Source organism: Brassica napus, chromosome A2 (genome assembly GCF_020379485.1).
Source record: "Brassica napus cultivar Da-Ae chromosome A2, Da-Ae, whole genome shotgun sequence".
NCBI classification, from domain to species: domain Eukaryota; kingdom Viridiplantae; phylum Streptophyta; class Magnoliopsida; order Brassicales; family Brassicaceae; genus Brassica; species Brassica napus.
The window spans coordinates 16,406,994-16,413,231 of NC_063435.1; the positions used below are offsets into that span (position 1 = coordinate 16,406,994).

General features: G+C 32.7%; 1 long non-coding RNA gene across 2 annotated transcripts; it reads right to left on the reverse strand.

Moving 5' to 3' along the window:
• Positions 1-2,024: 2,024 nt before the first annotated feature.
• Positions 2,025-5,592, reverse strand: LOC125586925. Of its 2 annotated transcripts, none has more exons than XR_007323455.1 (5): positions 5,517-5,592; positions 3,215-5,338; positions 2,639-3,084; positions 2,416-2,547; positions 2,025-2,318 (listed from the first exon to the last, which is right to left on the reverse strand). It is a non-coding gene; the product is annotated as an uncharacterized LOC125586925 (long non-coding RNA). The 2 variants fall into 2 exon arrangements; XR_007323454.1 differs by having other exon boundaries at positions 2,639-3,087.
• Positions 5,593-6,238: the final 646 nt, after the last annotated feature.

Below are 6,238 nucleotides of genomic sequence, written 5' to 3' on the forward strand. Positions count from 1 at the left end.
TTGTTGATATAATGATTCGTCAGAGCGTGAGATGTGTTATGGTAATGTTTTGTTGTGTTTGCAATTGTTTGTACTGTTGGTATAATGAGAGGATAATTATTAATCATAGGTCTCTATACGAAGTTGTTCGTTAGGAAGATGTATTATGACTTGCAGTGCCGTGCGAAGGTTTTCGGAGGCCCGAAGCAAGTTCAAAAATATATTTTACATGATATATTTTTAATAATATATATATATATATATATAACACTCAAAAGTTTTGAATTATTACATAAACGTTTTTTAAATTTTCTTTACCAAAATTTTATAAAATAAATTTTTAAATCATGAACAAAATGTATGAATTTGTAATATAAATACAAAGATATAAATTTTTGATTGAAATATTGGTAGCTGTCAAAAATGTAAATCTTAGCATTTAAATTAATTATAATAAACTATATATTGAAAATATTATATTTTCTTTATCAAATTCTCATAAATATACAAAATAAATCTAACTCATAGCATATAAAAGAAAAGACCAATGTGATCAAATATTTACAGTTTTTTAGAAGTAGAATCTTTATAGTTTTATTTAAAATATATTAAAAATGATCGCAAACCTAGTTATTTAAAACAGAAGTCCAATTTAAATTTAAATAAAAATAAAATTTAACTAAGAGAATATGTTAACTACTCCCTCTGTTTTTAAAAGATGCATATTCTAGATTTTTCACACATATTAAGAAAACTTATTAAAAATGCATTGTTTTTTTGTGAATAACAATTTTCCATAACTTTAAGCCAATAGAAATCCAATAAACACCATTAACGTTTTTGAAACTTACAATTTTTCATAAAATCATACATTGAAAAAGTAAAAAATGTATTTTTTTGAAACAATTTTTTTTTTCAGAACATAGATCTTTTAGTAACGGAGGGAGTACTATGTAAAAGTATTTTTTTTTTTTTGTAATATGAGACCCTAAAATTTCTTCAAAATTTGGGGACCCTAGGCAAATGCCTTTTTCAAAAGCCTCTAAGCACGGCTCTGATGACTTGTTCCACTTTATTATTACGTTTGTTTTGGTATAATTTTTGGCTCACCGGCTATACTGATGGTTGTTTCACTGTTTTGAAATTGTGTTGGTATATCCTGGTTATGTTATCTAGCTGCAAATTCAAGATGACGCTATGAGGTTGATGGGTGAGCGGCGGGTTAGAGTGGATTGTAGATCCGTTGTGCATTGACGTAGTTCGTTAACTCGGACATGGTAGTGGAGTTGAGCTGTTGCTTTTTTGATGTTGAGTTGTTGTCTTTTATTTGAATAGAACACATACATTGCATTCTGAGATGGACTCATTGTTTGTAAAATGGTGGTTGGGTTTGTTTCGAATTTCGAAATGTACTCATCAGTATTATTAGGAACACTGGTATTTAGTGTTTAGTGTAAATTAGTAGCATATTTTTTTTCCTGTTTTTGGTTTTGAATTTTCAGCAACGTGTTTCTTATGATATTATTTTTTAGCCAGTTTGAAAAGCAGTTTGAGGGCTCTCTCTCCTTGGTTAGTATTTTGTTCGTTGGAGGCAGAAGATTCAAGTTTGTTCCCAGCACTTAAACTCGCTGGATGGATCCCTTAGGTGTGACGGACCTTCTTAGATGTTGGTACTTTCTTGGAGGTAGAAGTTTAACCAGCGGGGCTAGCGTCTGCATCAGTTAGAGGAGATTGTGGTGATGGACATGAGGACTTTCTGCAATTACATGATCATCGCTAACTCATATGGTGTTTACTGGGACACTTCTGGTCAGCATAGGACATGGCTTCAGAGTTTTGCTGACAGCACCAGGCATGTTCGTCACCGAAGTAGTTGCAGCAGCTACAAAGGTCAAAGCAGGTGCAAACCAGACCAAACGGTCGACTAAATCCAGCTTTTATGGCTGCAGCAAATCTCTAAGTTCCATGCCAATTAAAGGTGAGGCTCTTCCTCCTCATTTGGCTAGATCCTTTTACAATAACACATCATAACTAATCGAAGCCAATTGCGAAACATTCTACAACATAATATTAACAATATCTTATAAGTTTGACAATAATTTATTCAAAGAAAATAATAATAATAATTTATTCCTAGAAAATTATATAATTTCCTCAGGGTCACTTATTTATATATTTATCTATACGAAGCTTTCATAGCTACCCAACTAAAATAGTGTTTGAAACTTGCTTTTAGCTGCTTTTGTGTGGAAGCGAAGATTTACCTTAAAAGAAAAGTTAATGAGCAAAAGATAGTAAGGTGGAGAATCAACGTTGGTCAGATTGAAGCATTCATCCGACTAAAAGACGGAAAAAACCAAATATTTGCTTTAGATCCAACGATTGGAAGCGAAAGTAGTTGGTAGACAAAAGGATGTGAGTTTTGTAAAAGTTTACCTTTGCTATAGATCTTTTTTCATATAACTTCTTTTGAAATCCGACCACGTTTTGCTATCATCCGCTGATTACAGAATCTACGATGACTCTTGCTGCTACCAGCTCCACAAAACACTCATTCATAGCTGGTATCTGATGTACAGAAAAAATGTAGTTTTATTTCATGACACCTCCCAACCCAAAAAAATAAACATAAAACGACATGATTTTATAGCATTATTACCTCTGGCGTATTGAGAGTGAGACAGTTAGTTTAATAAACTTGTCATATTTCTTTTCTGATGTCTCTTCCTCGAGCTTTACTGTTTTCTTTACTATATTGGGTTAAACTTGTCTTTTCACTACTACCATCCCCGTGCTGCTCTCTCAGCGTAGTAGTTGCTGTCGAATGATCACTTGTTGAATTCGGTTAAAATCCGCAGTTATTGGCCCTTGGCATCAAAATAAACATGACCAACTCCGACAAGCAAATCTTTACGCTTCTTGGAGATTTTGGACTTACCAAGAACAACCCGATTCGCAGGGCTCAAAATCCGCACCCATTTTGTTCTATCTCTCTTATAAGATTTTCTAATGTGCATCCTTTGGCAGAAGCGTAAATAAAAACCATCATTTTAACTGTTTCCAAAGGTTAGCACCAACATTGATGATCTTCTTATCTTTAGATGCCTACTACAATTTCAACCAGGAAACAAAGTGTTAGCAAACTCTTACGATGTGCCAAATTCAAAACTCATAAAAGTCTAGGGAATTTCTCGGTAAACAAAACAGAGGATGCTTATAGAAACAAAAATGACACCTTGTTAACAAATATAGGTTTTCCATGGAGCTTAATCATGTTAAGAACCTTAATTGTCTGCACATGTAAATAAATGGTTACTATTGTGTTTTTCTGCACATGGAAATAAACGGTTACTATTGTGTAGAGAAAGACGTTAAAACTCATGGAAAAGGGAAAGACTTACATAGTCAGCGACTTACTCACTAAGGAACTCAATGATTCCATAACCTTAATGAAGATTTTGTCACCCTATCTTTGGGAACATAGACATTAATTGATGAAATTCAAAAACAAACAGAGGAGCATACTGTCAACTGAAGCATGGTTCCATTTGTACGATTATTACCCAATCAAACACGAAGTCTATCGTCTCCCACTACCTATTATAGCTGACCTTAACGGCGATGGGACGGAGGTCCTCGTTACTACCAAACGATGCAAAAAATCAAGGTTACTTAATTGCTTCTTGATGTTGTCCTCGTTGGTCTCTGATTTGCTTTGATCACAACTTAAAAAAAAAAAACTCTAGGAAATGAATCTGCAGGTTTCTGTTATCCTCTTCTCAATTATTGTGACTTAGTCCTTCTACTTACTCATGTTGATGGAAGAACAAGAGGATAATGCACACCATAGAAATATCGCAATTTCAATAAGCAGTTACACATTGAAGCACGTTGATACTAGTTTGGTCATTGTTGGTGGACGGATGGAGATGCAGCCTTATGTATGTAGAAGGAAATAAACCCTATGTTGATTCCCTATTTAGCTTGCATTGTATTGTATGTTATAGATTAGTCTTATCTTTTAGAATCACATGGATCCATTTGAGTAACTTGGCATCGCATAACAGAATATTGAGCAACACAAAAGAAGTGATACTGAGAATCGGGTAAAGATTGTTATATCATGATCGGTTTTGGTAAAATGAGAACCCACACCGGGTTTGTTAAACTGAACAGGTCATCTTAATACATATATGATCAGGGGCGTGCCTACATAAAGAGGAGTGAGGTCACTTGACACTATAAAAATATGATAGTTTTGTATAAGAAATTAATAAATAGTCAGTAGCTGAGCTGGTAAAAAATGGTTTATGACCCCCTCAAAACTTATTCCTGGGTCTGTCTCTGTGTATGATTCAGTGATATACATTGTTCAAGAAATTGATAAGCGGTAATTAAAGGTTTTATATGAGATTATTGATTAGGTGGACGCCTAAACCGGTATTTTAAGCGAGTATACCATTTTTTGTCGACTAGACGGACACCTAAATGATGTATAAACCGATTTTTATAACACTGATGACATATCTCTTGGTTTAACCTTGGTAATTTTATAGATTCAAAGTAAGAAATGACAGATGCGAATATAGGACTTTATGTCTTCGATAGGTACATGTAATACTAGAGTTGAGATGATAACAGTTATAATTTGATCTTAATTATATATTGTATAATTCTATAACATTGATATTTATGTACTTTGTTCGATACTATTACTCTATGATATTTATGTTTTGATATTTAATTGCTTTCATCAATTGGTATCTATTTTTGGAATATTTATTACAAAACTTCTTAAACTTAATTAATCATTTTAAGCAGAGATAGGCAGAAATGCCGAATTGGTTGAATGGATCCGGAAATTTGATCTAAACTAAACTGAATCCGATATAAATACCAAATAGGTTTAGTTTTACTGTATTTTAGATTTTGAATTTTACCTTAAACAAACAACTCATGCATGTGCGAAATTATAAACTTATTTTAGTAAAAAATACTGCAAATGAGAGAGACGATAAAAAGAACACTTGATTTGAGCGCCCAACTTACCAACATGATCTGCACTTATTAACAATTCCCACAGCAAATCTCCCGAATTAATCTGAAACCTAAAGTTGGTGCGAGAGAGAAAGGAGAAGAATTACCTTCTTGGTTCCTCTTAGCGGAGTGTTCGCTCAGAAGAATAGCACCTGCTCAAGGAGCTATTAGAGTCGTTATCTAATTCTACTTATTTGTTTCCGCTACTGCACAAACATCGTCGATCTCGAGTTATGTTGCGATTGATCCATTCATTACGTTTCTCTTGAACCTTATAAATTAGGCCTCACTTCCAAATTAACCTGTGTTCTCGACCCATCCTCTGATCAGATTACACAATTTTTAATTTAAACGATTAGTGAGATTGTGAGATCAATAATATATACTAATAAAACACAGACAAAAAGTGATGTTTTGTAAAGCTTTGCAATTATTTTGGTGCAAAAACATAGAATGAATGGCTTTATCTGTAAAACGCAGAGAAAGAGATGAAGTTATACTTGATACTCGAAACGGTGAGTAGATCGGTGTTCTGGTTGTATGGAAGACTCGACTGCAATCTACAAAGATCACATGTGAGAAGACCCATGAGAAGATGAAGCAACATAATACTTTATTGGGTATGATAAATGTTTTCTAGAGCCCAAACGCTAAAGCCCACAAGCAAGATAAAAGCCCGTCTAGAATAAGTCACAAAAACATACGCAGATTGTTTTTCTAATGCCACGTATCCAAAAACGCCCCTAGGTGATTGTGATTGCTGACATGGCAACATGAAAAGAGAGACAACCCTACTTATTGGTATAGATAAATATTAGTATTAGTTTAATACTTTTTTTATCTAAAATTATGTTCTTCCTACAAAATTTCATAAATCTATATCTTCTCTATTAAAAGAGAAGTACCATTTTATCTACTATTTAGAAGTCTACTAGGAACATTTCATTAATCACATATGACATAATAATTAATAGGAATATTAATAATAAATTAATTTTAACTATATATTTAAATTTTATTTTCAGTTATAACAAAGTCTGTTGAGAAAAATCTAACAAAATGCTACTAATTTTTTTAATAATTTTCATTAAATATTGCATTAATTAATTTCATAATTAAGTAATATAATGCTTTTATTTAAATAAATTATCATCTACCACTAAAACGGGTTCAAATTTGTTAATCATGTCAGATTTTTTTTATACAAATGAAGTTATTAACA